General features: G+C 44.7%; 2 non-coding genes across 2 annotated transcripts; one reads left to right on the top strand and one right to left on the bottom strand.

The window, feature by feature from the left end:
- The first annotated feature begins 2,337 nt into the window (after positions 1-2,337).
- trnac-gca (transfer RNA cysteine (anticodon GCA)) lies at positions 2,338-2,430 on the top strand. The gene is made up of 2 exons: positions 2,338-2,373; positions 2,395-2,430. It is a non-coding gene; the product is annotated as a tRNA-Cys (tRNA).
- Positions 2,431-16,889: 14,459 nt separating this feature from the next.
- On the bottom strand, positions 16,890-16,971 carry trnal-aag (transfer RNA leucine (anticodon AAG)). The gene has a single exon. It is a non-coding gene; the product is annotated as a tRNA-Leu (tRNA).
- Between the last annotated feature and the right edge of the window lie 8,316 nt (positions 16,972-25,287).

Raw genomic sequence — 25,287 nt, 5'->3', positions numbered from 1 at the left:
TAAGCCATGGATTGGTCCTCTTAGCCCCTTTGCTTTTGTGCCAGACAGGAATGAACAATTGCTGTAGTTCCTCCGTGCGTTCCTTGAATGTTTGCCATTGTCTATCCATCGTCTTCCCTTTAAGTAACTCTCCCCAATCTATCAAGGCCACCTCATGCCTCATATCCTCATAGTTCTCTTAATTAAGATTCAGCACCCTAGTCTCCGAATCAACTACTTCACTTTCCATCTTGATAAACAATTCTATCATGTTGTGGTCGTCCATCCCCAAGAGGTCTTGTACAGCCAGATTGGCAATAATCCCTTCTCATTACACAGTACCCAGTCTAAGATAGCCTGCTCTCTCGTTGGTTCCTCCACATATTGGTCAAGAAAGCCATCCCGTATACACTCCAGGAATTCCTCCTCTACGGCATTGTGGCTAATTTGATTTGCCCAATCTATGTTAAGATTAAAATCACCCATGATCACCGATATTCCCTTATTACATGCATCATTAATTTATTGTTTAATGCCATTACCAACCTCACCAGTGCAGTTTGGGGGTCTATATATGACACCCACTAATGTTTTTTGTCCCTTGGTATTTCTCAACTCTACCCATACAAATTCCACATTGTTAGAGCTAATATCCTTTCTCACTATTGTGTTAATTTCCTCTTTAACCAGCACCTTTTCTTTTATGCCTGTCCTTCCTAAATACTGAGAACCCTGGGACATTCAGTTCCCATCCCTGTTCACCCTGCAGCCATGTCTCCATAATCCCAATTATATCACACCCATTTATATCTATCTGCGCGATTAGTTCATCCACATTATTGCAAATATTAAGGCACAGAGCCTTTAAGTTTGTCTTTTTCACAATGTTTGTCTTGCTCCCAATATTTTTCTCTACTGCCCTGTTTAAATTTTGTCCTTGGTTTCTCCACCTATCACTTTTCTTATTCACTTTTCTACCTTTTGCTTTTGTCCTTGCTCCCTCTTTCTCTGACTCCTTGCATAGGTTCCCATCCCCCTGGCATTTTAGTTTAAACCCTCCCCAACCGCTCCAGCAAATAGCCTCTCTCGGACATCAGTTCCAGTCCTGCCCAGGTGTAACCCGTCCAGTTTGTACAGGTCCCACCTCCCCCAGAACTGGTCCCAATGCCCCAGGAATCTGAAACCCTCCCCCTGACACCATCTCTTCAGCCACATATTCATCCTATATATCCTGCCATTTCTACTCTGACTAGCATGTGGCACCGGTAGTAATCCTGAGATCACTACCTTCGAGGTCCAATTTCTTAACTTCCTTCCTAGCTCCCTGTATTCTGCCTTTAGGACCGCATCCCTTTTTTTTACCTCTGTCGTTTGTACCGATGTGTACCACGACCACTGGCTGTTCACCCTCCCCCTCCAGATCCTGTACCCACTCCGAGACACCCTTGACCCTAGCACCAGGGAGGCAACATACCAACCTGGAGTCTCGTTTGTGGCCACAGAAACGCCTGTCTATTCCCCTTACAATTGAATCCCCTATAACTATTGCACTGTCACACTTATTACTTTTCCCCTCTGCAGCAGAACCAACTGTGGTGCCATGGGTTTGGCTGTTGCTGTTTTCCCCTGATAGGCCATTCTCCTCAACAGTATCCAAAACAGTATATCTGTTCTGCAGGGGAATGGCCACAGGAGATTCCTGCTCTACCTGCCTCGCTCTCTTGCTCTGTCCGGTGGTCACCCATTCCCTTCCTGCCTGCGGAGTCTGAGCCTGCGGTGTGACCACCTCTCCATACGTGCTATCCACGATACTCTCTGACTCGCAGATGCTCCACAGTGTATCCAGCCACCGCTCCAGCTCTGAAACTCGAGCTTCCAGGAGCTGTAACTGGAGACACTTCCTGCACACATGCTGATCCTGGGGACTGGAACTGCCCCCAGCCTGCCACATGGAGCAAGAGGAGCAGAGCACGCCTTGGAGCTGTCCTGCCATGAATTATTCCTTTAAATTAAACCTTTGAAATTAAACTTTAGAAAGATGTTTTTGTGTCAGATTAAGTCCAATCCCCGTATACTATTTAATTAGATTTTTTTGTTTAAACTGAGTATTTATTCCTCTTGATCTGACAACAAATTAAAAATAGTTATTTAATTGAGATTTTAAAAGTTATTTAAATCAACTTAAAAATAGTAATTTAAATCAACCCAAAATAGTTATTTAAATCAAATTGAAAAAATTTCAAATAGTTATTCAAATCAACTTAAAAATAGTAATCTAAGTCAAATCAAAACTAGTATTTAAATCAGGAATTCCAGATATTCAAATTTAGCCCAGTCTGACATAAGCTTGACATATATGGGGGTATAGCTCAGTGGGAGAGCATTTGACTGCAGATCAAGAAGTTTCTGGTTCAAATCAAGAAGTTTCTGGTTCAAATCCAGATGTCCCCTATGCTATTTAGCTGTCATAGAATTTACAGTGCAGAAGGAGGCCATTCGGCCCATCGAGTCTGCACCGGCTCTTGGAAAGAGCACCCTACACAAAGTCAACACCTCCACCCTATCCCCATAACCCAGTAACCCCACCCAACACTAAGGGCAATTTTGGACACTAAGGGCAATTTATCATGGCCAATCCACCTAACCTGCACATCTTTGGACAGTGGGAGGAAACTGGAGCACCTGGAGGAAACACACGCACACACGGGAAGAATGTGCAGACTCCGCACAGACAGTGACCCAAGCCAGAATCGAACCTGAGACCCTGGAGCTGTTAAGCAATTGTGCTATCCACAATGCTACCGTGCTGCCCCATGACATGCTGCTGTCATGTCTCCTTCATTGCAACAATTTAAGTAACAATTTAGAAAATCCTTACAATAACTACGCATGCAGACATCGTCTGGAGAACACTATAAGACATCATCTGTTGCTTGAACGTAAAGCAGATGCTTTTTGCATGCAGCACGGTAGCACAAGTGGATAGCACTGTGGCTTCACAGCACCAGGGTCCCAGGTTCTATTCCCTGCTTGGTCACTGTCTGTGCGGAGTTTGCACGTTCTCCCCGTGTCTGCGTGGGTTTCCTCCAGGTGCTCCGGTTTCCTCCCACAGTCCAAAGATGTGCAGGTTAGGTGGATTGGCCATGCTAAATTGCCCTTAGTGTCCAAAAAGTTTAGGAGGGGTTATTGGGTTACGGGGATAGAGTGGAAGTGAGGGCTTAATGTGTGTCGGTGCAGACTTGATGGCCAAATAGCCTCCTTCTGCACTGCATGTTCTATGTTCTATCCAGGACAAAGCAGCCCACTTGATTGCTCCCCTTCCACAAACATTCAAACCCTCCACCAGCGACGAACAGTGGCACCAACTACAAGATACACTGCAGGAACTCACCAAGGTTCCTTCGGCAGACCTTCCAAACCCATGACAACTACCATCTAGAAGGACAAGAGCAGCAGATACCTGGGAACCTCACCACCTGGAGGTTCCCCTCCAAGTCACCCATCACTCTGACTTGGAAATATATTGTTGAACCTTCACTGTCACTGGGGCAAAATCCTGGAACTCCCCAACAGTACTGAGGTGTACCCACACCTCGGGGACTGCAGAGTTCAAGAAGGCAATCACCTTCTGAAAGGCAATTAGGGATGGGCAAGAAATGCTGGCTTGACCAGCGACATTCACATCCCGTAAATTAATTTTTAAAATCATATTCAGAATTGTGTAGGTTGCAATGAAATCGCCTCTTATTCATCTAAACCCCAGAAAATTTCATCCCAATTTACTCAGTCCTTAACATAGGAAAAGCCTGTAATCCCAGAGAAGAATCTAGTGAACGGTTACTGCATCACCTTCAATGCAAATATATTGTCTTTTCAATGTGGAGACCAAAGCAGCACACTATTCCAGATTTGGTCTCATCAGAACCCTGAAAAACTACATCAAAACTTTAAATATAACAAAGCTTAGTAAAGTGCAGAAGACTGGAAGGGGAATGTGACTGAGTACTTGGCACTGCGCACATTCCTGTATTCAGTATCTGAGGGAATCAGGAAGATGAGATTCTGGTGTCCCTTTACCCTCTCATCTCTTCTCAATACCTTGTGCCTACACTCCCTGTTCCTGCTTTCCAGGTAAACTCTGGTTCACCAAATGTCTGTTTTTGCATCAGGCAGATAATTGACCCTGGGAGCTAGATGGCCAAAGGGAGCTGGAGGCGAGATAGCAACCGAAGCAAAAAGAGATGCAACATGACAGTGTTTAGAATTTGATGTGTGTCAATTACTTTCAATGATGAACATCTGCCATATGTTGCCTTGTAAGTTTCACAGGAGCTGCAGTGATCAGATTGGTGGGTTTTGGAAATTGAAATTTACACATGAGCAGTTTGTGGTACGATGTAATCTCACTGTTGATTTCATGTAATAATAATCTTTAGTATTGTTCCAGTTAACAGCAAACACACAAAGCAAGGATGTTACCAACATGATTCAGATTTTCGTTTTAGACCAGAAATTTAAGAAATGCTTCCAGATAAACTGAAATGAGAAAGATGCAGAAGTATTTTGAAGCTTTTATTTCCACTTAACTGATGATTGATCCTGCAGACACTTGATTAAAACTTCAGCAGATCCTGAGGTGATGTTAGGTTTGTGTTTCCCAACTGAAAATCCTCCCCTTCACCCTGTGAAATTGATTTAAAACAGAAAAAAGGGAGTGAGAGAGAACCCAGAAAAAAAGAAAGGCAGGTTGTGAAATTGAGCTGAATGAATCTAGTAATTTGGGGGTCTGGCACTTGGAAAAAATTACCATGAAAGCTGCTGGATTGTTCTAAAAATCCAACTATATCACTAATACCCTTTAGTGAAGGGAACCTGTCACAAAGTCGGGACCTGGACATGACATGTGCCTCCATAGAAGGAAGAAGAGAGTAAGAGCTAGAGAGAGAGAAGTGTTGGAAACAGAGGAAGAAAGACATCAGGAATTTACATCAGGAAAAGGATCCTGTCACCTGGTCTGGTCCTACACAAGATTCTGTCTTGTATGTGAGAAGTGAGAGAGAGGGAGAGGAGAGACAAGGTGTGAATGAAGGTGAGGGATTTTATATATCAACAGCTCGACCAAAACTTTGGCAGTATCTCATAAACCCTCAACCAGCTAGAAGGACCAGGGTAGCAGGTGTATGTGAACATCATCATCTCCAACTCACATACCGCCTTGCTTTAAGTAACATCAAAATACAGTGGATGCTGGAAATCTGAAATTTTAAAAAAAAATGCTGGAAACACTCAGCAGGTCAGGCAGTGTCTGTGGAGTGAGAAACAGTTCATGTCAGGGGGAATTCCAGGAAATTAACATGGTGCAGAATTTGATGGTCAATGTAAGTTCAGAAATGAAACTAAAATGGAACTCTCGTGCATGAAAAACTGTGAAAGATACTGTGGGAAGATAAAGCTGGTAAGATAGCAGCACATAGTCAGAGGATGGACAGCAGTGGAAACCTCATTTAGACAGCTGACAGGTTTAACAGTAAAATACTAAACCGAGTTAAAATACACCCATTATTGAAGGCAGAGGGACTTCGACAATGGCAGAGAGATGATCTGGGAGGGCAGAGGTGAAAGAGGGCAATGATGGACATGGATTCACATCCACAGTAAAGGAGTCACACCAGCCCCAGAGACATGGAACCTCTCACAGATAACATAACAGCGCTAAAAGCTCTAAATTATAGACCAATGATGAAAAATGTTCATCTCTGAAACAATTTCAATGTTTAAAAGCTCCTGCTAGAGCCTGCAGCTGGAAAGATATCAGAAGCTCTGGAGTCAGAGCGAAATCTCCCAGTTGAGGAAATATCCGGGGCGCCGGAGTGATGTAACTGTGCAATTGTCGGTGTGTGATGATGTCACAGACATGAACACAAAACATCTGGGTCTGTGCAAACCAGTGATCCCTACACATTATGGAGGATGAGAGTGTCCTGAGATTTATATCATTTTATCAATGATGGGGGAGCCCAGCATTTTAGTGCAAATGATATGGCTGAAGCAATTGCAACAATCTTAAGCCAGAAGTGCCAAATGCACGATCCATCTAGGTCTCCTCTGGAGGTCCCTGACATCACAGATGTCCAGTCTTCAGCAATTAGATTCACCCCATATGACGTCAGAAAATGGCTGAAGGCACTTGATACTGCATAGGCTATGGGTTCTGACAATATAGTCATAATCTTTATTGGTGTCACAAGCAGGCTTGCATTGAAGTTACTGTGAAAATCCCCCAGCCTCCACACTATGGTGCCTGTTCGGGTACACAGAGGGAGAATTCAGAATCTCCAATTCACCTAACAAGCACGTCTTTCGGGACTTGTGGGAGAAAACTAGAGAAATATTCCAGTAATACTACTGAAGACTTGTGTTCCAGGACTCGCCCTACCCCTAGCCAAGATGCTCCAGTCCAGTTCCAACACCGGCATCTACCCAGCATAATGGAAAATTGCCCAGCTGCATCCAGTACCCAAAAAGCAGGACAAATCCTATCCTGCCAATGACCGCTCAATTAGTCTAATCTCAATCATCAGAAAAGTGATGGAAGGGCTAATCAACAGCGCTATCAAGTTGCACTTGTTTAGCAATATGCCTGCTCACTGGTGCTCAGTTTGGATTCCCCCAGGGCCACTCAGCTCCTGGCTTCATTGCTACCTTGATTGAAATATGGACAAAAGAGCTGAAATTCGGCTGACTGTACTTGATATCAAGACAGCATTTGACTAATTATGGAATCATGGAGCTCTAGCAAAACTGGAATCAATGGGAACCAGGGAAAACTCCACTGGTCGGAGTCATACTGAACACAAAATGGTTCTGAGTGTTTCAGCTCAGTCATTTCACAGCGTAATTTTGGCCATCAGTTTTCAGCTCACTCGAGGATCTTCAACCCTTCTGATAATGAATTCTACATTCTAAATTTGAGGAAAGCATAAACCTGAACTAAAAATGGAAAATACTGGAATTTCCAGCAGATCTAGAACAGAGAACATAGAACATTACAGCGCAGTACAGGCCCTTCGGCCCTCGATGTTGCACCGACCTGTGAAACCATTCTAAAACCCATCTACACTATTCCCTTATCATCCATATGTCTATCCAATGACCATTTGAATGCCCTTAGTGTTGGCGAGTCCACTACTGTTGCAGGCAGGGCATTCCACGCCCTTACCACTCTCTGAGTAAAGAACCTACCTCTGACATCTGTCATATCTATCTCCCCTCAATTTAAAGCTATGTCCCCTCGTGCTAGACATCACCATCCGAGGAAAATGGCTCTCACTGTCCACCCTATCCAATCCTCTGATCATCTTGTATGCCTCAATTAAGTCACCTCCTAACCTTCTCTCTAACGAAAACAGCCTCAAGTCCCTCAGCCTTTCCTCATAAGATCTTCCCTCCATACCAGGCAACATTCTGGTAAATCTCCTCTGCACCCTTTCCAATGCTTCCACATCCTTCCTATAATGCAACGACCAGAATTGCACCCAATACTCCAAATGCGGCCGCACCAGAGTTTTGTACAGCTGCAACATGACATCATGGCTCCGAAACTCAATCCCTCTACCAATGAAAGCTAACACACCATATGCCTTCTTAACAACCCTCTCAACCTGGGTGGCAACTTTCAGGGATCTATGTACATGGACACCGAGATCTCTCTGCTCATCCACACTGCCAAGAATCTTACCATTAGCCCAGTACTCTGTCTTCCTGTTATTCCTTCCAAAATGAATCACCTCACACTTTTCTGCATTAAACACCATTTGCCACCTCTCAGCCCAGCGCTGCAGCTTATCCATGTCCCTCTGTAACTTGTAACATCCTTCCGCACTGTCCACAACTCCACTGACTTTAGTGTCATCTGCAAATTTACTCACCCATCCTTCTACGCCCTCCTCCAGGTCATTTATAAAAATGACAAACAGCAGTGGTCCCAAAACAGATCCTTGTGGTACACCATTAGTAACTGGACTCCAGTCTGAACATTTCCCATCAACCACCACCCTTTGTCTTCTTCCAGCTAGCCAATTTCTGATCCAAACTGCTAAATCGCCCTGAATCCCATGCCTCCGTATTTTCTGCAGTAGCCTACCATAGGGAACCTTATCAAACGCTTTACTGAAATCCATATACACCACATCAACTGCTTTACCCTCATCCACCTGTTTGGTCACCTTCTCAAGAACTCAATAAGGTTTGTGAGGCACAACCTACCCTTCACAAAACCGTGTTGACTATCTCTAATCAAATTATTCCTTTCCAGATGATTATACATCCTATCTCTTATAAACCATTCCAAGATTTTTCCCACAACAGAAGTGAGGCTCACTGGTCTATAATTACCGGGGTTGTCTCTACTCCCCTTCTTGAGCAAGGAGACAACATTTGCTATCCTCCAGTCTTCTGACACTATTCCTGGAGACAAAGATGACTTAAAGATCAAAGCCCAAGGCTCAGCGATCTCCTCCCTAGCTTCCCAGAGAATCCTAGGATAAATCCCATTCGGCCCAGGGGACTTAGCTATTTTCACACTTTCCAGAATTGCTAACACCTCCTCCTTATGAACCTCAAGCCCTTCTCGTTTAGTAGCCTGAATCTCAGTATTCTCCTCGACAACACTATCTTTTTCCTGTGTGAATACTGACGAAAAATATTCATTTAGCACCTCTCCTATCTCCTCGGACTCCACGCACAACTTCCCGCTACTGTCCTTGACTGGCCCTACTCTTACCCTAGTCATTCTTTTATTCCTGACATATCTGTAGAAAGCTTTAGGGTTATCCTTGATCCGACCTGCCAAAGACTTCTCACTTCTCACAACCATTCCTGTAGAGAGATAAATATATATCCTGTACAGAGCTAAATATAATTTACATTTCAGGGCTTTGACTTTACATCAGAGTTGCATGCATCAGCGCCCAGACCTGAAAACTTAACTCTGATTCTCACTCCAAAGATGTTCCTCGATGTGCTCAGGTTTTCCAATGTTTCCTGCTTGTTCCTCTGGTTAAAAAGGTTGCTCTTGAATTACACTTTCTCTCCCGTTTTATTTCAAAGGTGCCTGAAGAAAGAACAGCAAAATACTCAAAATCTGAAATAAGATAAATAGATTACAAGTAGATTTAGTCAAAGAGAAGTCCATGAAAATCATGGGACTCTGCGAGAGCGAGCACTGTGGCAAGCCTCATGCAATAACATTGATAGGAAATAGGCAGAGTATCTGTCGATTTGGGTATAGGAAAGTAAATTGTGAAGAGGACAGAAGGAAGCTACAAAGGGGGATAGATAGGTTATGTGAGTGAGCAAACACCTGGCAAATGGAGTATAATGTTGGAAAACGTAAATTGTCACTTTTGGCAGGAAAAATAAAGAAGCTTACTATTTAATGGTGAGAGCATGGAGGTGCAGAGGGATCTGGGTGTCCTAGTGTATGAATCACAAAAGGCTGGTATACAGGTAAAGCAAGTGATTGGGAAAGTTAATAGAATGTTATCATTTAATGGGAGGGGAACTGATTTCAAAGATTGTGCTCCAGTTGAACAAGGCATTGGTGAGACCACATCTGGAGTGCTGTGTACAATATTCATCTCCATATTTAAGGAAAGATATAAAAGATAGAAGCAGATGGTTTACGAGACTAATAACAAGATTGTTGAAAATTCATTTACTGTATGTGGGCGTCACTAGGCCAGCATATATTGCCCATCCCTAGTTGACCTTCAGAGGTGGTGCCCATAGTGCTGCTAGGAAGGGGGTTTCAGGATTTTGATACAGTGACATGAAAGAACAGCGATATATTGCCAAGTCTGGGTGGCGAGTGACTTGGAGGGGAACCTCCAGGTGGTGGCTTTCACCGGTGTCTGCTGCTCTTGTCCTTCCAGATGGTAATGGTCGTGGGTTTGGAAGGTGCTGTTTAAGAAACCTTGGCGAATTCCTGTAGAGCATCTTGCAGATGGTCACACACGATTGCCACTGTTCATCAGTAGTGGAGCGTTTGAATGTTTGTGGAAGGGGTAGCAATCAAGCGGGCTGCTTTGTCCTGGATGGTGTTGAGCTTCTCGGGTGTTGTTAGAGCTGCACTCATCCAGGCAAATGGAGATTATTCTATTACACTCCTGACTTGTACCTTGTAGATGGTGAACAGGGTTTGGTGGGGTCAGGAAGTGAATTACTCACCGTAGGATTCCTAGCCTTTGATCTGTTCTTGCAGCCACAGTATTAATATGGCTAGTCCAGTTCAGTTTTTGATCAATGGTCACTTAGGATATTGATTGTGGGGGATTCAGTGATGGTATTGCCATTGAATGTCAAGGGATGTTGGTTAGATCCTCTCTTGTAGGAGATGGTCATTGCCTGGCACTGTGTGGCATGAATGTAATTTGCCACTTGTCAACCCATGCCTGGATATTGCCCAGGTCTTGCTGCATTTGGACATGGACTGCTTCATTGTCTGAGGGGGCATGGATGGAACTGAACATTATGTTATCATCTGCGAACATCCCCACTTTCGACCTTATGAAGGAAGGGAGGTCATTGATGAAGCAGCTAAAGATGTTTGGGCCAAGGACATTACCCTGAGGAATTCCTGCAGTGATGTCCTGGAGCTGAGATGATTAACCTCCGACGAACACAACCATCTTCCTTTGTGCCAGGTATGACTCCAACCAGCGGAGAGTTATCCCCCCTGATTCTCATTAGCTCCAGTTTTTCTAGGGCTCCTTGATGCCATTCTCGGTCAAATTATGCCTTAATGTCAAGGACAGTCACTCTCACCTCACCTCTGACACTTTTGGCAGGTTGTCTTATAAGGAAAGTTTGGAGAGGTTAGGTTTGAATCCAAGAGAGTTTGAAAGAGTAAGAGGTGACTTGATTGGAAAGTTTTTGATAGTAAGGGATCTTTCACCACTGAGATAATAAGCTTTGCTTTTTAATTTTTCTTGCCAAAATTGACAATTCCACATTTCCCACATTATACTCAATTTGTCCATTTCCTTAACCTCTCCATATCCCTTTGTAGCCTCGTGATGTCCTGTTCACTCTTTACATTCCTACCTCAATAGAGGCAGATATGGAGAGATGTTTCCTCTCATCAATCTAAATCTAAATCTATGGATCAGTGTTCAAAAATAAGTGGTCACTCATTTAAGAATAAAGAACAAAGAGCAAAGAAATGTACAGTACAGGAACAGGCCCTTCAGCCCTCCAAGCCCGTGCCGACCATGCTGCCCGACTAAACTACAATCTTCTACACTTCCTGGGTCCTTATCCCTCTATTCCCACCCTATTCATATATTTGTCAAGATGCCCCTTAAATGTCACTATCGTCCCTGCTTCCACCACCTCTGCTGGCAATGTGCTCCAGGCACCCACTACCCTCTGTGTAAAAAACCTGCCTCGTACATCTACTCTAAACATTGCCCCTCGCACCTTAAACCTATGCCCCCTAGTAATTGACCCCTCTACCCTGGGGAAAAGCCTCTGACTATCCACTCTGTCTATGAACCTCATAATTTTGTAGACCTCTATTAGGTCGCCCCTCAATCTCCGTCGTTCCAGTGAGAACAAACCGAGTTCATTCAACCGCTCCTCATAGCTAATGCCCTCCATACCGGGCAACATCCTGGTAAATCTCTTCTGCACCCTCTCTAAAGCCTCCACATCCTTCTGGTAGTGTGGCGACCAGAATTGGACACTATACTCCAAGTGTGGCCTAACTAAGGTTCTATACAGCTGCAACATGACTTGCCAATTCTTCTACTCAATGGCCCGGTCAATGAAGGCAAGCATGCCGCATGCCTTCTTGACTACCTTCTCCACCTGTGTTGCCCCTTTCAGTGACCTGAGGACCTGTACACCTAGATCTCTCTGACTTTCAATACTCTTGAGGGTTCTACCATTCACTGTATATTCCCCACCTGCATTAGACCTTCCAAAATGCATGATGTTTGGAGAAAGGTTTGCTCTCAGAGAGTCGTTAGTCTCCAGAACTCTCTTCGTTAAAAGACAATGGAAACCGGATCTTTGAATACTTTTAAAGCAGAGCTAGATAGATTCGTGATTAATAATGGGTTGGAAGGTTATTGGGTTAGGCAGGACTGTGGAATTGAGATTACAGTCAGATAAGGCATGACCTCACTGAATGACGGAGCAGGCTCAAGGGGCCAAGTTACTGACTCCTGTTCCTCATTTGTATTTTGGTAACAGCTTCTACTTCAGTGCTCATCCTGATCATCAGCGTCAGCCTTTGTTATTACCAATGGATGATCTCACACACTGTGAAAATGGTAATTATCTCAAACAAGGGATAAGTTCCAGTTGCTGCCTCAGTGGCATCTCTAGAGAAGTCAAGAACGGACGTCAAGATGATATTATTGAATTTAATCGAACTGGCATGTTCCAAGCCTAGATGGCCATCACTAGGTTGAGCAACAAAGCTATAAGGGAACTATGTAAATAGTACCAAGGTCTTGATGCCCACAGCAGTCCAGTGGATCTCTAGACAACCCTGTAATCTGAGGGTCCAGTATTGTGTTCACCTGGGTCAGATATAATCTGTCCAGGGGCTAACAGGAGGGACAGATGTGAGGAATAAAGGGTTAATACGATTACTGAGTTATATTCATGAGAACTGTCACCCTCGCTTTTTTTGTTCCGCCATAACCCTTGGCCTACACATCTGCTGCTGTTTTTTATGCGTATATAGAGATGAAGTTCCTGTAGCTGATCAGCCCAAACAGTTTTTCTCACGTGATGCACTGATCCATTAGCCTAATGATCTGTGAGAATGTGATAGAACATGTTTATGAGGGGCAGATGAAGGCTATAAACAGACAAATCTCCCTCGGGTGTGCAGGCAGCTGAAGTTGTGTTCTGTAATCATCACAATAACTGCTCTTTGAGATGTTTAGGTTCACTGAACCCTGTAGGCTTGATTTAGAATTTCCTACTTTCAGCTCACTCACAACTCACTCACCAGTGGTTTCTTCCACAACAAAAAGAAACAAATTTGTGTTTGGTATATTGCAAGGATTTAACACATTGTGTTCAACGCAAAACTGATTTATTTGACTTTTATTCAGAATATTAACCCCTATAACTGGACTGGAGTTTATTAACATCAGAAACACCAAACTACAATGACAAGGTTCAATCCTTGACATCACAAACAGCAAAGTCTAATCACCAGGATTGTTTGTGAACTCGCTGGTGTTTCAATAGGTGGGATGACTGAATGAATCTCTTCTCACACGCTGAGTAGATGAACAGTGACTCCCCAGTATGATCACCAATGCATCCACTATTTCTAGGGCCACTTCCTTAAGCATTCTGGGATGCAAGAGTATCAGGCCTGAGGACTTATTGGGTTTTAATCCCATCAATTTCTCCAATACAATTTCCTGAATAACAAGGATTTCCTTCAGTTCCTCCTTCGTGCTAGGCTCTCTGTCCCCTAGTATTTCCAGAAGGTTATCTGTGACCTCCTTACTGAAGACAGATCCAAAGTGGGCCTAGCTAGCTCAGACAGTAGAGCATGACACTCTTAATCGCAGGGTCGTCGGTTCAAGTCTCACGCTGGGTGCAAATGTTACCAGCTTGTTGGTCTCGGGGTAATATTCTCACTTCGGGGTTGTGCTCCCTGAATTTGTGAGAGGTCCCTGGTTCAAATCCTGGACGAGCCCTTTGATGTTAATGTGGCATGATAGCACAGTGGTTAGCACTGTCACTTCGCAGTTCCAGGATCCCAGGTTTGATTCCCGTCTTGGGTCACTGTCTGTATGGAGTCTGCATGTTCTGTCTGCGTGGGTTTCCTCCTACAGTCCATAGATGTGCAGGTTAGGTGGATTAGCCATGCTAAAAAAATTGCCCTTAGTGTCCAAAAGGTTAGGTGGGGTTACGGAGGTAGGGTATGTGCTGAATGGCCTCCTTCTGCACTGTAAATTCTATGATTCAAAGTATTTGTTCAACTGATCTACCATCTCTTTGTTGCCCATTGATTTAGATCAGACATGATCTTATTGAATGGCCTACTCCTGCTCCTAGTTCTTATGTTCTTATTGTGAATTCTAGTGCTCATTATGAATTGGATCTGATGCTTGGTTTGAGATTCCCAACTGCAAATCCCCCCCTTCCAATACCCTGTGAAATTGATTTTAAAAAGAAAAATGATAGTGGGAGAAAACCCACAAAAACAAAAAGGCAAGTTATGAAGTTGAATGGAATGAATCTGGTCATTTGTGGGGTGGCCACTCAGAAAAAGCGACCATGAAAGCTGCTGGAGTGTTGTAAAAACACCACTGGGTCGGTAATGTTCTTCAGGAAAAGGAACCTGCCACATGGTCTGGACATACACAAGACTCTGGCCTCTATGGAAAGAGAAAAAGATAGAAAGGTGGAGGAGGGTCCATGGGAAATGGAATCTGTTTAGTTGCAAGTCAAGCAGAATTTTCACTGGATCTCCCCAAGTTACAGAATACAAAAACAGCAGGTGCATCGGAGAACCACCACCTCCAAGACACACACCGGTGAGTTCAAACTGGAGAGCAGCCATTCATTTACTCCCTGTGCGAGAGCAGATTTCGTTGATCATCCTACTGCTGAGAAACCGGCGAGTTTGCAAGTGATTGCAGGGGTTAGGTGCTGTTAATCACTTTGTGGGCAGCACGGTAGCATTGTGGTTAGCACAATTGCTTCACAGCTGCAGGGTCCCAGGTTCGATTCCCGGCTTGGGTCACTGTCTGTGTGGAGTCTGCACGTTCTCCCCGTGTGTGCGTGGGTTTCCTCCGGGTGCTCCGGTTTCCTCCCACAGTCCAAAGCTGTGCAGGTTAGGTGGATTGGCCATGCTAAATTGTCCTTAGTGTCCAAAATTGCCCTTTGAGTTGGATTGGGTGGGGATAGGGTGGAGGTGTGGGTTTGGGTAGGGTGCTCTTTCCAAGATCCGGTGCAGAATCGATGGGCTGAATGGCCTCCTTCAGCACTGTAAATTCTATGATATGATTTAAACATCCAGAACTGAACCATGTTCATTCAGATAGTTGGTTTTCTTTTCTACCGATACTAACACTCTCTGTAACTGTTATAGTGAGTTTAATATTCTGACAATGAGTTTGATTTGCTTTGTAACCTTTACTCTTCAAATAAAGTATCTTTTTTCAGGCTGTTCTCAAGATTTTGAAATATGAAAGCAAACAATGATTTACTTATATTTTTGGCAATTGAGTTCCTGTATTCACTGTCACAATGTGGTCTGGTCCATACTGGGAAGACCAAACACAGATTAGGTGATCACTTCATGGAACGGCCCCCATTCTGTCTGTGAGTTTGATCCTGAGCCTCCGGTCACTTGTCATTTTAATTTTCCGTCCCACTCGGAACTCCCTGTCCTTGGCCTCCTGCCCTGCCCTGTTTCAATTAATCTCATGGGGAGCTCAAGGAACAGCAGCACATCTTTATCTTCAGCGCTTTACAACCTTCCACACTCACCATCCAGTTCAGCAATTTCTGTACCAACAAAGAGTTCTCAGGATTTGGAATACGCGACAAAAAAAGGTGATGAAATTGGGATCTATCGAGCATTTTAAAGGGGAGTTGACATGTATTTGTGAATGAGGAACTAAAGGGTTACAAACAGAAAGTGAGTTTGTGAGAATAAATACAACTGTTCTTTCGGAGAGATAGTACCAGCAAAATGGGTAGAATGGCCTCCTCCTGTGCTGTAAATTTCCATTCGGCCCATCGAGGCCATTTGAAAAATCACCCGACTTCAGCCCAAGCCTCCACCCTGCTCCCATAACCCAGTAACCCCACAACTTTTTGGACACTAAGGGGCCAATCCACCTAACCTGCACATCTTTGGACTGTGGGAGGAAACCCACGGAGACATGGGGAGAACGTGCAAACTCCATACAGACAATCACCCGAGGCCGGAATTGAACCCAGATTCCTGAAGCTGTGAGGCAGCAGTGCCAACCACTGTGCAACCGTGCCCAAAGGCAGCAAATTAACATGCAGATGCTGCAAGGAATTAGGAAAGTGAATGGTTTATGGAGTTTGTTGCAAGGGGATTTGAGAATAAGATTAAAGAAGTCCTGCTACAGTTGTATTGGGTTTTGCGGAGACCTCGTCTGGAATATTGTGCCTGTTTTTTTATCTCCCAATTGGAGAAATGTTTCAGAGACAGTGCAGAGAAGGTAATTCAAGATTGGTCCCTCGGATGAGGGGTTGTCCAAAATTGAGAGACCGTTTTTTTTGTTCTTGGTGAGCCAGCAGGTGAGCTGCTCTTGTAGGCACAGTCTTGAACTGGTTAGTCCAGTTCAGCTCCACAGAATCCCGACAGTGAAGAAGGAGGCCAGTCGGCCCATCGAATCTGCACCGACCCTCCGAAAGAGTACCCTACCCAGGTCCCCTCCCCCGCCCTATCCCCGCAAGCCGGCGCATTAATCTCGACCAGTCAACCGAAAAAGCACATATGTGGACACTAAGGGCATTTTACCATGCCCAATCCACCCAATCTGCATCTTTGAACTGTGGGAGGAAACAGGAGCACCCAGAGCCACCCCACTCATCCTTGGGGGAAACGTGTAAACTCCCACAGCTAGGCCGGAATCGAACACAAGACCAGCCAAGAATTAAGGTTTCGAATCAAGTTGTAACGTTTAATAGAGTATTCTAATAAATATATTATGAAGTACAATATGTTTGAATTTGTGCCGTAGGTAGACGGATTTTCAGCCTGTTGTTGCTGTGCTAGCTTTCCACAAATGTGTTATCTCTCCTCGTCCTTCTTGCCAAAATCTGAACACACCTCTGGATCCAATTTCCAGGAGTGCACCTTTCCCGCAGTGCAAAACCTAAATCTCATCTGGCAGCGGTGGGATTCGAACCCACGCCTCCGAAGAGACTGGAGCCTTAATCCAGCGCCTTAGACCGCTCGGCCACGCTACCACGCTGAAAACTGCATATCTCATGTCGTTCACTTGTATTCGTACTGAAAAAGCTCAGCAACAAAAGAGTTGGGTTGGGCCCTTGGAAATCTTGAGCCTGCACCGTCAGTTTATCAGACCATACTGAACTGTGTAACAAAAAGAAATCATCTCCGGTCAGAAATACAATGAGCTGCAGTGCAGGATCCTTAATCTCGTCTGACCGAATCTCTGCCAGAAATGACAAGGAAACTTCCTGTTGAATCTTCTCAGGATCTTCACTTCAGAAAGGGGAGACACCAAGCGAGACTGAGATTTTTGTGTTCGACCAGGAAATAACTGATATTCGTTTTAATTTCCTGACCTGTAATCAAAACAGCAGTGAAAGTGCCAAACACTAACCACCAGACTAGCAGGTTACAGCGCGCTTTACAATTTGCGTTTATCATTTTGCTGTTTTAATTTTCGCGACAGATCACTTCCACCTCCTGCAAAATGGCACTTTCTGGTTGAACAGATGTGACTTGTTCTGCTAAATGGACCAGTGACAGCGTTTCTTTAGTGTATTGGTTATCACATGCTTCTCTCATGCAAGACACCTGTTTCAAAACTGGGCAGAAACATTTTCCCATGCTTTTCATTACAAAGGGAAAACTTCCATAAATCCTGCTTTTCCCTAAACATTAACTGATCTGCAGTGTATTTCCAGCATTTTCTGATTGTAAAGGCAGTAGTCACTCAGTAAAAAGAAAAGGGAAAAAAATGGAAGAAGAAAGAGAGCAAGGCAGGATGGATTAATTGACACATGGAATGATGGGCAAGGCAACATTGTGATGGTGCAGCCCGGTTCGTCCAGTGGTACAAAGTCAATGTTTTCACCGCCAGGGCATAGGATCTTTTACAGGTTACAAAGGTTAATTTACTGAGTTAACCCACGTCCGGCAGCGGCTGTGGAGTGAGAGACAAGATTAATCTGCCAGCCCTTACACATTTGAAAAGATTGAAAAATTTCACACGAGAAGAAACGTTCATGAGGAGCAAGTTTCCACAAGTTGTATCAGCGGAAGTTTCCCGATTGAAGCTGAAAGGAAGCTTCACTCACTCGGAGATTGTGTAAATGCTGCTCGGAGGTTTATTGAGGGGATAACATCTACTTGAGTTCTCCCCAGCCTGTGCTCGGTGTATTGGGAGTTTTAGCCCGGGTGGAGTTTCTTTTGTCCCCAGGATGGGCAGTAACCCGCTGTTGAAGCTGCATTCGGCGCGTTCTGCTGGCAGCGGGTGATTGGGGAATGCGGGGTAAAATTATCCTGTCCGTCGTACTTCCCTCTCTCATTCACTGTGGAGCCGGGGAAGAGAATTATTGAGGGGGTTGTTTCCCCGTCTAAAATGTGGCTTCGAGCGACTATTATTAATCGAGGTGGCGTTGCAGGAACCTGTAATAATTTGACGCAAATCAACAGTAATCAGCCGGAATGTGCAGGTTCGAGAGAAGCTTTCTGGGCAATCAGAGCTGGAGACGTGAGTCAGTGAAAGATATTTTGTGGGTTTGAGTGTACAGAACTGTAGAGGGGAAGAGGAAAAGTAACACATTGTATGCTACTGTATTTTGTTCAACAATAAATATGATTTTTTGATATTTTCCTCTCTGATTAAAAGCAGGAATAATTGCCTTGCCCGGTTTCGAACCGGAGAACATCCGCGCAGTAGGTGAATGTGACAACCACTACACTACAGAGACACTATGGGTAGAATGGAAAAAAGTCTTATAGAATTTCAAACAGTGTGCTGATGCTCCACTTGTTCAGCAGAAATAGAATTGGGCAGGAATATTTCAGATGCTGAAATTTCAACAGAAATTGATCTAACAATGGAATGATGAAATGACACAGATCATTTGGAGGCCATTCAACCCTTCAGCCGATGACAGCTTTGTCGTATTGGGTGCTCCAATATACAAACGAACCAACACGGTTGTAGATGGTACAACTCTGTTTTATTATTCTGTACAATAATAACTATTAACTTCTGGCTGTGGTTCGTACTTCACCAGTTAACCTGTGGACCCAGCCCTAGCACTATCCTAGAGATGGCGTATGTCTGAGTGGCATGCCGTGAGCTCTGTGCTCTGAGCTATCTCCTGGTGGAATGAGCGGGAACTGTGGTGTTCCCTGTTTTATAGTGCGTGTGCTCTCACTGGTGATTGGCTGTGATGTTGCGTGTGTGTTGATTGGTCCGTCGACCTGTCCATCAGTGTTTGTGTGTGTGATTGCACCATGATATGTAAATAAGGATATCATGACAAGCTTTTTTTCAAAGAACTTACATCAAAGCAAAATACTGTGGATTCTGGATATCTGAAATTAAAAACAGAAAATGTTGCATAAAGTCAGCAGGTCTGGCTGCATCTGTGGAGAGAGAAACAGAGTTAATGTTTCGAGTCCTTGTGACTCCTCTGCAGAACAGAAGATGGATAGAAGGACTGCCGGCGGCAATCGCCAATGGAGCGGCCGCAGCAAAGACGCTCCCGCACAGCCACAAAATCACGGCTTTTTTGGGGGTGTTTTCCTGGGGAATTTTCAACAAAAAAAAATTCTTTAGGCCCTGCGAATTCGGCCCTCCCAAGGCGCCAAAGCTCCGATCCACGGAGCTGGAGAAGGAGAGAAAAAAAAGGAGAGACTGGTCCTGGTGAGCTGCACGTGGAGGAGTGGGGATCGCTCAGAAACGGCCTGAAAGTTGGAGCACGGAGAGGATCACAAGAACAAAATAAGAATTTTTAAATTCAACCTTCCTTATTCCTCTCCTGCAAATTTTCTTTTAAAAAGAAAAACTTTTTTTAAAGGGAAAAAAAAACTTTCCCAAAAAAAATCCCTTTTAATGAAAAAAAAATCGTTTATAAAAGGATTTTTTAAAAAATCCTTGGTTTTTTTTTTCTTTGGGGGGACAAAAAAAAAAGAATTTCTTTTTCGCACCAAAACCCAGGAAAAAAAGAGAAAGGCACAGACAGAAATATGCCTCTAAATAATAAATTGGGTGGATGACGAGATGTAAGAAGGAACAGCAGCGAAGGCAAAGGAAAAAAGCAGGAGCTGCGGCTGCACAGGCAGACGACCCGACGGGGTGCGGCGGAGGTTCAGGCGAATCAGGAAGCGGAAAAGCTGGCGAGCCGAGCAGCGGAGCAGGAACAGGACGCGCGGCCATCCCACCCTCCCCCCCACCCCCCTCGCCCCGCACAGGGGGAGGAATGGAGAAGCGTGCTGAAAACGGAAATAAACGAACGCCATAAAGGAGGAGATAAAAACGGAGATAAACGCCATGAGGGTGGCACTCAGGATGGAGCTCACACAATGATGAAGGAGATGCTGGCGGAGACAACAGAAAAAATGCAGCGAACCATCAACGGCCTGGAAAGGAAGGTGGAGGTGCTGGAGAAAACTATTCAGGAGTTGGAGAGGGCCGCCTCGGACCAGAGCGACAGGATGGTAACTCAGGAAACCGAGGTGAAAAGGCTGGTAACGACCCAGGGGAGCCTAAGAGGGAAAGTGGAGGACCAGGAAAATAGGTCCAGACGGCAGAATGTTAAAATAGTGGGTCTGCCAGAGGAGATGGAGGGCAGAAATCCAACAGGCTACGTCACCCAAATGCTGGGCAAGCTAGTGGGAAGGGAGAAGTTTCCAAACCCCCAGAAATAGACAGGACGCACAGGTTGCTCTGACCCAGGCCCAAAGCCGGGGAGCAGCCCAGAGCGATTATCGTGAAGCTGCACAGGTTCCAAGACAGGGAAAAAATCCTAAAGTGGGCCCGGCAGACGAAAGCGAGCACGTGGGAAGGGAAGACCATAAGGGTGTACCAGGACATTGGGGCAGACCTGGCCAAAAGAAGGGCTGAATTCAACAGGGCCAAATCAGCACTCTACAGAAGAGGGATAGAAATGTGATGGATTGCATTGCTGGAGAGGGAGTGGAGGAGGTGGGGCAGATTTGAAGGTCAGGGATAGGTAGGATCTAAGGAGTGACAAATATGTCATGAACATAAAAAAGGGAGCACAGTAAGAAGTCTTACAACACCAGGTTAAAGTCCAACAGGTTTGTTTCAAATCACTAGCTTTTGGAGCACTGCTCCTTCCTCAGGTGAGTGAAGAGGTAGGTTCCAGAAACATATATATAGACAAAGTCAAAGATGCAAGACGATACTTTGAATGCGAGTCTTTGCAGGTAATTAAGTCTTTACAGGCCCAAACGGAGTGACTGGAGAGGGGGATAATCAAAGGTTAAAGAGTTGTGAATTGTCTCAAGTCAGGACAGTTGGTAGGATTTTGCAAGCCCAGGCCAGATGGTGAGGGTTGAATATAATGCGACATGAATCCAAGGTCCCGGTTGAGGCTGCACTCATGTGTGCGGAACTTGGCTATAGGTTTCTGCTTGGTGATTCTGCTTGTCGCACGTCCTGAAGGCCGCCTTGGAGAACGCTTACCCGAAGAGGTAATAGTAGCAGAAAGGTAAGATAGCAGAATGTGTTAATAGGAGAACAAAAGTCAGTGAAAGCAAAACTGTAAAAAGGCACAGATGACGCCCCCCCCCCCCTCACCACCACCACCACCTCCCCGGGGTGGGGGGGGGGGGGGGGGGAGTGCTGGCTGTTGGTTGTATTTGGGCGAAGTAAGGATACAAAAACAAGGGTCAAGATGGATGGAAAGTTCACAATGTAAAGTTACTCAGTCGGGAAAACAATCTAATCCCCCTCTCTCCACTGATTATGGTAGACATACCGTGCACTTGAATCTGTTACTCAGTGGTTACTCAGTGGTTAGAGAGCTGGTTTTGTAAAACAAGGGTTGATCAATTAATGCTGGAGCCCGTGGTTAGAAATTAGCTGATGGCAGTGCATTGGTTGGTCAGATGAGCTGTGGAGAGGCCACAGAGAGACTGGAAAGATACAAACAGGCCTCAAAAGATTTTTGTTACTGAACATCAGTAATTCAAACCTAATATCAACTTGGGGACAACCAGAGTACTTGGTAACAGAAAAGCCATCAAGAGGCTCAAAGTGAGATGACACATGTTGAAGGAAAACTGGTTCACAGTGACATGGATATGTCTGCAGTGGGTGGGATCAGACTCCCAAGTATCCACAATGAATGTCCCATCTGTGGATGGAGCAGTGCTCCGAAAGCTAGTGATTCAATACAAACCTGTTGGACTTTAACCTGGTATTGTAAGACTTCTTACTGTGCTCAGCCTTTATTTTGGAAGAGTAAAAGTGATAGAGAACAATTGTCATTCTGGTGGCAGGAAGTTTTGGAAACCATGGGTAATGAGAGATAATGTGCGTCGAGTAAAAAAGAAAAAGGAAGTATTCGTAAGGTCAAGAAGGCTGCAACCAGACAAAGCCCTTGAAGAATATAAAGAAAGTAGAAAGGAACTTCAGCAAGGAATTAGGAGGGCTAAAATGGGTCATGAAAAGTCCTTGGCAAACAGAAATAAGGAGTTATGGAGGATGGGCGGGTCCTTGAGAGGGTGCAGAGGAGATTTACCAAAATGGTTCGATGGATGAGGGATTTTAGTTGTCAGGTTATCTTGGAGAAACTGAGGCTGTTCTCCTTGGAGCAATGGAGATTGAGGAGAGATTTGCCAGGGGTGTACAAGTTTACGATAGATTTGGAGAAGGTAGATAAGGAAATGTTGTTTCCATAAATGTATCGTAGAAGGATTGCAGATAGAGTTAGATAAAAGCAAATTACTGCGGATGCTCTAAGATCTAAATCTAGGATTTGCATAAGAGATAGAGGAATGGTGTGAAGGTGAAATTTTATGTATTGAGTGGTAATGACCTGCAACTCTACACTTACAGTTAAAGGCTGACACTATCCAAGTCCTGGTGCATCAAGTGATACTGTGACTTTGATCTGATATTTGATTTGAGTTTCCTCTCCGTGAAACCTCCACTTCCAGTCTTCTGAAGGGACATTTGCAAAACCCATCATTGTCAGCACAGCAGAAAAATTGAGTAGAGACAAACATTTCTGTTGGTTTAAGTTTTGTGTGAGTAAATGCTCCCAAAGGGTGGTACTGAGAAGCATCCTGGGAGAAATCAGCGCAGTCACTGCAACCTGGAAGGAGATTGAGGAGGACCCATTGCCAAAGAATGGAATAGCCCCAAACAATGCATTGCTGTAATGTTTACATCCCTCCCTTCTCCTCAAATAAAAAAAACAAAAGAGGCAGTACTTTAGGAGAACACCAGGCTCTTCTGAGTGTGGATTTAAGAAGGCAGCTAATTGGCGAGTGTGCTCTCGTGAGTATTTTTCATCTATTAAAGTAATTTAATATTTAACAGAGTGTTAGTCTTGACAGTTGGTGGAGCTTGGTGTTCCACCGGCGAGATGTGGTCAATTACGGATGCTGACACCATCCCTAACAATTATATCTGCAGAATGTGTATCCAGCTGCACTTGCTGACTGAACGAATGGATCGGTTTGAGCAGCAGCTGGAGTTATGAAGGACCAACCAAATGGTGCAAAGCATCTTGGATAGACGTTACAGAGATGTGGTCGCACCCAAGGTACAGGAAGAGAAATGGGTGATCGCTAGATGGAGCAGGCAGTCAATGCAGGAGTCCCTTGTGGCTGTCGCCCTCTCTAACAAGTATGCCCTTTTAGATACTGATGAGGGGGATGGCCCATAACATGACAGCAACAGAAGTAGCCAGAACACTGGCAGCATGGTTGGCCCTGCTGTACAGTGGAAAGGGGGGGGGGGGAGGACAAAGCATAATAGAGCAATTCTAAATGGGGATTCTATAGTCAGGGGCATATTTAGGCGCTTCTGTAGACTCCAGGATGGTGTGTTGCCTCCATGGTGCCAGGGTAATGGATCCTCTGAGTGGATACAGGGAACCCTGAAATGGGAGGGCAAACAGACAGATGTCATTGTCCACATTGGTACAAATGACATAGGCATGAAGAACAGCAGGGTCCTGCAAAGACAATACAGTGAGTTAGATCGTAAGCTAAAAAGTAGGACTTCTGGGTTAGTAATTTCAGGATTACTCCCCGTGTCACGTGCTAGTGAGGCTAGGAAAAAAGAGATGCTACAATTGGACAAGTGGCTAAAGAACTGATGGATGGGGGAGGGATCATTGGGACCTGCACAAGAAGGACGGGTTGCACCTAAACTGGAGGGGCACCTGGCTGGGAGGTTTGCTAATGTGGTTCGGGAGGGTTTAAATGTGTGTGGCAGGTGGGTGGGAACTGGAGCAGCAGGCAAATGTAGAGATTGGGGAAGAGCTTGAGACTAAGACACATATAGCTAAGAGGGAGAGCAGGCAGGGAGTCTGGAGATCTGGAGTGTGTTTGCTTTAACACAAGAAATGTAACAGGTAAAACAGATTAATTTAGAGCCTGGATTAATGTAATGAATTATGTCATTGTTTCTATTATGAAGACATGGTTAAAGGAGGGACAGGACTTGCAACTTAGCGTTCCGGGATATTGATGTTTTAGACGACACAGAGGGTGCAGTAGAAAGAGTGGGGCAGGTGCATTACTTGTTAGGGAACATATCACATCTGTGATGAGGGAGGACATCTTGGAGGGATCCTGCAGTGAGGCATATGAGTAAAGGTCATTAATGGGAAGGGTGCAATTACAATGTTGGGGTTGTATTTTAGGCCTCCCAATAGCCAGTGGGATACAGAGGAAGAGATGTGTAGTCAGATTCTGGAAAATGTGAAAATAGCAGGGTTGTTGTGGTGAGTGATTTTAATTTCCCCCATATTGACTGGGACTCCATGGGTGCCAGTGCCAAGGGTTTGGGTGGAGTGCAATTTGTTAGGTGTGTCCAGAAGGTTTTTAGAAACAGTATGTTGCTCGTCCAACCAGCGAGGGGATCTTACTGGACCTGGTATTGGGAATGAGCCCGGCCATGTGACCAAAGTATCAGGTGGGGAATATTTTTCAAATAGTGATCAAAATTCCATAAATTTTTGAATACTCATGGAGAAGGATAAGAGTGGCCCTTATGTGGGCGGCATAGTGGTGAGCACTGCTGCCTATTATGCTGAGGACCCGGGTTCGATCCCGACCCCGGGTCCACTGTCCGTGTGGAGTTTGCATATTCTCCCCATGTCTGAATGGGTCTCACCCCCACAACCCAAAAGATGTGCTGGTTAGGTGAATTGGCCATGCTAAATTGACCCTTAATTGGGAAAAAAATAATTCGGTACTCAATATATTCGAAAAAAAAGAGTGGTCCTCATGTGAGGGTGCTAAATTGGGCGAAAGCGAACTACAAAAGAGTTCAACAAGTGCTGGAGAAAGTGGATTGAGAGCAGCTGTTTAAG

This window comes from Scyliorhinus torazame, chromosome 5 (assembly GCF_047496885.1).
Source record: "Scyliorhinus torazame isolate Kashiwa2021f chromosome 5, sScyTor2.1, whole genome shotgun sequence".
Taxonomy (NCBI): domain Eukaryota; kingdom Metazoa; phylum Chordata; class Chondrichthyes; order Carcharhiniformes; family Scyliorhinidae; genus Scyliorhinus; species Scyliorhinus torazame.
The sequence above is the reverse complement of the archived record's forward strand: the minus strand, read 5'-3'. Positions and strand labels throughout refer to the sequence as shown.